Source organism: Erinaceus europaeus, chromosome 1 (genome assembly GCF_950295315.1).
Source record: "Erinaceus europaeus chromosome 1, mEriEur2.1, whole genome shotgun sequence".
NCBI lineage: Eukaryota > Metazoa > Chordata > Mammalia > Eulipotyphla > Erinaceidae > Erinaceus > Erinaceus europaeus.
The window spans coordinates 58,955,133-58,963,433 of record NC_080162.1 but is presented as its reverse complement, the minus strand read 5'-3'; positions in this window follow the sequence as shown (position 1 = coordinate 58,963,433).

Here is an 8,301-nt window from a genome sequence, read left to right as displayed (position 1 = left end):
ATCAATAGTAAATCTCTAATAAAAAATTTTTTAAAACCCTGAGGAATACAAGTTATACATTGCAAATCCAACTGTCATTCTTCACTGTGAGGCTGAGCAGCTCACGCTGTAAAAACCCTTCCATAACCCAGGATGTTCCCCTCTTTATGTAAGTGATATGGAGTGCAATTGACAGGCCCGGGTCCCAGAAGCACATTTAGCTACTCCCCACCAGTGTTTGCCTTGGACTGTCTCCGAGTGTTCTTGCCTTTTCCCCTAGGACTATGTGACCCATAGTTTAGAGCTGATTTACCACTTTCCTGCAATTACTGAATCCAAGATACTCTCAGCACTCATTAGCAGTGGGACTTAGGGAAGAAGGCTGAACTCTTCCCACCTCTGTGGATAGTATTTACTAGAATGGAAACTTGAATCTCTGGGGACTGGTTTATAATCTGTTATCTTCTTTACCCTTTGCAATATATATTCTTGCCACCAAACAATCCTTGGGGAGCATTTGACAGATCAAGAGTCTGGTACATGTTTTCCTATGCAGTGAATCGAAGGCACTCTTACCAAGGATGAGTAACCATCCGTCCACTCCATCTGTCACTCCTTCATGTGGTAGGAATTAAATTCTCTTCTCCCCACTTCAACCCAACCAATCAAATTCCTCTGTGGTAGATGGGTGTGAAGTTCACAGATGGGTTGCAAGTGTCTTATTTCTATAGTGTCTTGTTACATTGGTGCATATCCCAAGAGGTGTGGAAATTATTTAGCTGCCTCCCCACACACACTGTCCTACCCCAGATAAGATGACTGAAAATGAGACAGGGATTGTGACTCAAATATTACTCTCAGTAAGTGTTTGAAGGTTCAGTAAAGAATGAATTAAATTGACATTGGGCCAGGGAGATAATGCAACAATAGCACACAGGATTTGTGTGTGAGAGGTCCTTGGTCTGACCCTTGAAACTGCCAATTGTGAGAGCTGAGAGCTGTTCTATACAAAATAAAACAATCCCTAATAATGACAACTCCTGATTTATTAATGAACTTTGAAGGAGGAACTGCCCATCTTCACTAACCACTTAGTCCCACCAAATTAAACTATAGTCCCATTTTTCCCCCATGTCTCATCCTGGCATTATTTGGGGGGGTGGGCAAAGGAGACACCATTTGATTTTGATAGATTGTCTCCTCCTATATGTACACACAGCTGCTCAGGGTTCAAGGTGTAAGGAAAGGAGCAGACTGCATGGGTGCAAACAGAATTTGTGTCAACTTTAGAACTGAAACACTTGGGTCTTTTCAGATAGTTAAAATTTCTAAAATATTTTGCATACTAGGGATCATCTGTGTCATATATCTAGGACCCATTCAGATTTGTTTTCTTTTGAGAAAAGACTGAAAAAAAATTTTTTCTGTTTGCTTTGCCTTAGGTTATTTGACTTGGTTTTCCATATAATAATCAAACTAACCAGAAATTGATCCATGTAATTTACATATACCCAGTATACTAGCCTCAAATTATATAAGGAAATAAGGTCTTTTAGGATTTGATGATTTTTAATTATAAAAACATTGGCATTTTTCCATTTACTTTTATTTACTCTGGTCTACAGGGACACTTCAATTCTTCATCCTAGGTAGCCTATTAGAGACACAAACACACAAAAGTAGGCAGGCTGAATAAAATTCAGCATTGTCCAAATTTATGGTTAACCCAGAGATTTCTCAAATAGATGGATGGCAAGATGCCAAACATTAAAATTAGAAATTTCTCAGCCTAAGAATAATAAAACTGACGATTATTTGATACTACTGAGTCATATCATTTAGAGCTTTTTCATTCCACAGATCATGTGTGCCTGGCATGTTGGACTTCTTTATAAAAACAAATATTTATTTATTTTAAATATTTATTTATTTCCTTTTGTTGCCCTTGTTGTTTTTACTGTTGTAGTTATTATTGCTGTTGATGTCGTTTGCTGTTGGATAGGATAGAGAGAACTCGAGAGAGGAGGGGAAGACAGAGAGGAGGAGAGAAAGATAGATACCTGCAGACCTGCTTCACCACTTGTGAAGCGACTCCCCTGCAGGTGGGGAGTTGGGGGCTCGAACTGGGATCCTTATGCCGGTCCTTGCGCTTTGAGCCACTTAACCCAATGTGCTACCGCCCGACTTCCCACAAATATTTATTTTATAAGCAAAGTTCCTGGGAGATTTGAGAGAGTACAATTTTACTTGCCATAGGTATAGATGACGTCTTTTTAAAAATATTTATTTATTTATTCCCTTTTGTTGCCCTTGTTATTTTCTTGTTGTAGTTATTGTTATTGATGTCATTGTTGTTGGATAAGACAGAGAGAAATCAAGAGAGGAACGGAAGACATTGAGGGGAAGAGAAAGATAGATACCTGCAGACCTGATTCACCGCTTGTGAAGTGACTCCTTTGCAGGTGAGGAGCCTGGGGCTTGAAAAGGGATCCTTATGCCGGTCCTTGTGCTTAACCCGCTGCACTACCACCCGACTCCCAGATGACATGTATTTTAGATGTGTTCTCTGTTATCTCTGTGGTTTTGGTAGATTATCGTGTACTATTTCTTTTCAAGTTACTAAATTGCAGTCCATTGTGTACTATTTCTTTTCAAGTTACTAAGTTTATGTATATTCTCTTACCTCAATCTAGGTTCCATAAGGCTAAGCATATGAAAAAAAATACACTGTTTGTTTTCTAGTATTGGTATAATGTCAAGAAAGCTAGTTTGAAGACACTTTCAATATGTGTCTATTTCCAGTGTTCTGAATTTTTTCTGGTGACATTAAGATATAACTATATATCACTATATATAACTATATTTTAGCCAAACATTATTGGAACTTTCTTTTCCATAGTAGTCATTATCCTTATGCTATTCAACAAAAGGGGAAAACTACTTATATTCATATTTGGGTGTGACTTCACTCCCAAGTGACTGACTTTTTTATTATTATTTATATAAATGGACTCCCCCCTTTCTTTTACTTGATTTGGTAGAGAGAAATTGAGAGAGTAGAAAGAGAGAAGATACATTCAGACCTACTTCACCACTCATGAAGCTTCCCCTGTGGGTGGAGACTGAGTTTGAACCAAGGTCTTTTTCCATGGTAACATGTGAGCTTAGTCAGGTGCACCACCACTTGACCCCTGTGATTGATCTTTTAGAGCAAGGCATTTAACATTCTTATTTATTTATTTGTTTGTTTATTTATTTATAGACAGCCAGAAATCAAGAGGAAAGGGGGTTGTAGGGAGGGAGAGAGACAGAGAGACACCTGCAGCACTGCTTCACCACTGGTAAAGCTTTCCCCCTGCAGGTGGGAACTGGGGGCTCAAACCCTGGTCCTTGAGCTTTGTAATAGGTACGCTCAACCAGGTGCACCATCTTCTTTAAAAGCACCAAATTAGCTCTCTTTTTTTTCTCCAGTGCTGGCTTTACGTGAGATGCATATAGAGATTTTAAAAACAGAGTGTGTGGTGATGCACCTGGTTGAACGCACATGTTACAATGCACAAAGACCTGGGTTAGAGTCCCTGGTCCCCACCTGGAGGGGGAAAGCTTCACAAGTGGTGAAGTAGTGCTGTAGGTATCTCTTTGTCTCTCTCCCTATCACCCCTTCCCTCTCGACTTCTGTCTCTATTCAATAAATAAATAAATAAATAAAATGAAAAATTAAAAAGAGATTTTATGAAACAAAATCAAGACAAGTAAAGCTTTGATTTTATAATCAGAAGCCTTATTGAAATATTATGTAAGGGAGTCAGGCAAGTGCAGCTGGTTAAGCGCAAGTGGCGCAAAGCGCAAGGACCAGCATAAGGATCCCAGTTCAAGAGCCCCCCACCCTCCCCACCTGCAGGGGAGTCACTTCACAGGTGGTGAAGCAGGTCTGCAAGTTTCTATCTTTCTCTCCCCCTCTCTGTTATCCCTTCTGCTGCCTCTTCCAGGGCGCGTACTCTCTGGGTTGGAGAGAACACAACCGGAGCCAGCCTGGGCTGCTACTCACTCAGCAACATGAGAGAGATGACTCAGGAACAGACTCATGGTGGTGAGGCAATTTTTATTCTTTATTGATCAGAGAGCCCAGGCTTTTGTTTTTTCTTTTTTTCTTTTTTTGTTTTATTTATTTATTTTTTATTTAAGAAAGGATAAATTAACAAAACCATAGGGTAGGAGGGGTACAACTGCACACAGTTCCCACCACCCAATCTCCATATCCCATCCCCTCCCCTGATAGCTTTCCCATTCTCTATCCCTCTGGGAGCATGGACCCAGGGTCGTTGAGGGTTGCAGAGGGTGGAAGGTCTGGCTTCTGAAATTGCTTCCCCGCTGAACATGGACGTTGACTGGTCGGTCCATACTCCCAGTCTGCCTCTCTCTTACCCTAGTAAGGTGGGTCTCTGGGGAAGTGGAGCTCCAGGACACAATTGTGGGGTCTTCAGTCCAGGGAAGCCTGGCCGGCATCCTGATTGCATCTGGCACCTGGTGGCTGAAAAGAGAGTTAACATACAAAACCAAACAGATTGTTGAGCAATCATGAACCCAAAGGTTGTAATAGTGGAGAGGAAATGTTGGGGGGGTACTCACTGCAAACTCTAGTGTACTTCTGCTTTCAGGTATATATTTTGCAATAGTTTATGGATACGTGTGAACATATGCTCTCTCTCACAGAAACTGGTGTATATCTAGGTTTTGGAACTTTGTTAGAAAGTGATCCACCTGGGGTGGAATTAGAGAATGCTATGAAAGGAAAGGTCTCACCTGAGTAATGAAGCTGAAGGATTGTCATTCCACACCTGAAGTCTCTGGACACAGTCTGAAGCATGTTGAGGTGGCAGTGGTTGCGTTGATTAGGTTGCAATCGGCTGATGCAATATTATTTGATATGGATTGGGAGAGGCATGCGGGAAAGTGGGCCCTATCCTAAGGTTCCAGGACTGGGAGAAATATAGGCTCTATAGTGGAGATGTGAGGTTCCTGCTGTCTTGGGGTTCAAAAAGACAATCAATAGTTAATGTTATCATCACATTATTTGGTAATTGGGTTAACTTTGAAAAGTCCTTTTGTTAGGGTTTGCTGTATAGCACCCAGTATCTTGTAAATAGCTGTGACACTGGTTGCCTCTGATCTACTTGGTCTAGGCTTTTGAGAGAGTCCACATATCAAATACACAGCCTATATATTAAGAAGACTCAGTCTGTGTTTTAAAACCTTTGAGACATACAATTAATTTTCCCCCTCTCATATTAATTAACTAGTGATTTATATGACTACACTTTACCAGGAGTGTACATAAACACCATTCCCACCACCAAAAGACTGTGTCCTATCCCACCCACACACCCCCATTCCCCACTGGCCCAGGAAGCTGCATGTCTACCCCTCACCACAGGGTTGTTGTTTTTTTTTAAATTTTTTTTTTGGATTTTTTTCTCTTTTTTCTTTATTTATTTCCTTTTGTGCCCTTGTTGTCTTATTGTTGTAGTTATTATTGATGTTGTTGTTGTTGTTGGATAGGACAGAGAGAAATGGAGAGAGGAAGGGAAGACAGAGAGGGGGAGAGAAAGACAGACACCTGCAGACCTGCTTCACCACTTGTGAAGTGACTCCCCTGCAGGTGGGGAGCCGGGGGCTTGAACCGGGATCCTTATGCCGGTACTTGCGCTTAGTGCCACGTGCGCTTAACCCGCTGCGCTACTGCCCGACTCCCAACACCACAGGGTTTTTACTTTGGTGCTCTACTTTCAATTTAGTCAGATCCTGCTTTTAGTTTCCCTTTCAGATCTTCTTTCTCAACTTCTGTTGATGAGTGGATCATTCCATACTCATCTTTATCTTTCTGACTTAGCTCACTTAACATAATTCCTTCTAGCTCTGTCCAAGATGGGTCAGAGAAGGTGCCAGGTTCATCACAGCTGTTACCACAAAGAATCAATGGAAGCCCATAAGTCAGGCAAGATGATCTTTTGTTCTTCTTCTTATTATTAGTGCTCAATATTGATTTACAAAATTACACGTCAACAGATGTATAATTCCACATCATTCTCACCATCAGAGTTCTGAATCTCAAGTCCCTCCATGGCAAACCACCATGGTTCTCCCAAGGTTGCAGACATGGGCTAACTATGATCTCTACAACTATTTGTCGACATTTGTACATAATTGCCCCCTTTTTCTTCCAGGTGCAAGCCTCTCTTCCCCTCCAAGCCACACTATTACTACATGTAAACATCTCTCCCTTTTTCATCCTCTCTCTCTGGGACCTGATGGAGCCCTGTTAATTATCTTCCTATTCTCCCCCATTGGGAGTATGAATCAAAGTTGTTTTGGGGGTGCAGAAGGTAGTTCTGGCTTCTGTAATTGCTTCTCCACTGGATTTGGGTGTTGGCAGTTTGATCCATACCCCCAGCCTGTTTCTATCTTTCCCTAGTGGGTTAGGGCGTTGGAGAAGTGAGGTTCCAGGACACATTGTTGAGGTCATCTGCCCAGAGAAGTTAAGGTGGAATCATGGTAGCATCTGCAACTTGGTGTCCAGTATCTAACTTTGTTAGATGATGTGCTGTCTAAAGAGAATGTAAGTAGTTCCTAGTAGGGGTTGTATTATTATGTGGAATACTGAAAACTGTTTTGCATGTACAAACTATTGTATTTACTGTCGAATGTGAAACATCAATCAAAAGAAAAAAAAAGAATGTAGGTAGTCCCATGTGTTAGGAAAGATCTCACCAGTTTGAAGAAATGTGAAGTTGACATCTCAGACTCTATCTTTGGTTGCCGTCCACCATAAAATTCAGTAGTGGCATAACGTGGGATGGGAGCACTAGTAGTGATTTGGTTGAGGTCACCATAGGTGGTATGGCAGTAAGTAATTAGAAGAAATATAGAGAAGTATGGGCATAGTCCTAGAGGTTCCGGGACTAGGATAAATGAGGATCTTTAAAGAGAATGCAAGGGGTTTTTTGTAGTCTTAGAATGAGCTTGGAATAGGAATAATTTGTTATTATTAAAACCAGGTTAGTTGTGGGTTTGTTTTTTATGCTAATCCAGTAGTTACTGTCTATATTAATATACTAGACCTCACTTTGCTTTGTGCCCTTTAGTGGTATCTGAACATCTTCATATTTTAGATACTAACAGGGCCAAATGGTCTTGATCTGTCTGGCCTAAAGTTGTAGTTGACAGATGTTTAAAAAGCTATATTTTTAGAGCCCCTTGAACAGTTTAAGCCCAGTGTCAGAGTTTGATCATCTTACAAATCTGAGGTATTGAATACTTAGGCTAAATCAAATGTTTATACTTAGACCTGTGGGCTAGGCAGTTAGAGAACCTGAAATATTACATCTGTTTTCCCTCTGGAATGTCATATTAATAGTGGTTTTTGGATCGACCTTCTCGTGGTGCATCCCGTGAGTACCCATTCATTGGGGAAACTGACGATCCTTCCTAGCCGACTGAATCCACATGGATCCCAGTCACTTTCATAGCCAGCAACATGCAGCTCCTGACAGCTTTCAACCTGACGCTGTTGACTGGCTATGGAAGAAGAGCAAACGCTAGAAGAAGAAGAAGTGATTTATGAGAATATAAATCAATAGGATTATAATTTCACACCTTTCCCCCACCAAAAATCTGTGCCCACCCCAACCCCCCTAGGTAACCACTGTAGTTTCCCACAGCTTAAATATGGATTGTATTTACTTTGTTTCAAGTATGTATGCTCAGTTCTCAAAATTTTACATATGAGTGAAACCATCCTGTGGTTTTCCTTTACTTCCTTGCTTACTTCACTAATCATAATGTTTTCTAGTTCCATCCATTTGATCCCAAAAGATGTAAAAGTGTTTTTTTTTTTTAAATTACTGAGTAATACTCCATTGAGTATATGTCCCATAAATTTTTTATCCAGTCATCTTTCAAAGGGCATTTTGGTTGATTCCAAATTTTGGCTATTGTGAATAGTGCAGCTATGAACATGGGGGCATATATATCCCTTCAGATTAGTGCTATTATCTCTTTTGGATAAATGCCTAGGAGTGGAATTGCTGGATTATAAGGTATTTCTATCTGTATTTGTTTAAAGACTCTCCATACTGTTCTCCATAGTGGTTGTACCAGTTTGAATTCCCACCAGTAATGTAGTAGAGTTCCTCTCTCTCCACATCCTTTCCAACACTTATCCTCTCCTTTTTTGTTGCATTACCTCAATGTGATTTTAATTTACATTTCTATGGTGATGACTGAATTGGAGTATTGCCACATGTATGTGGGCCCTATGTATTT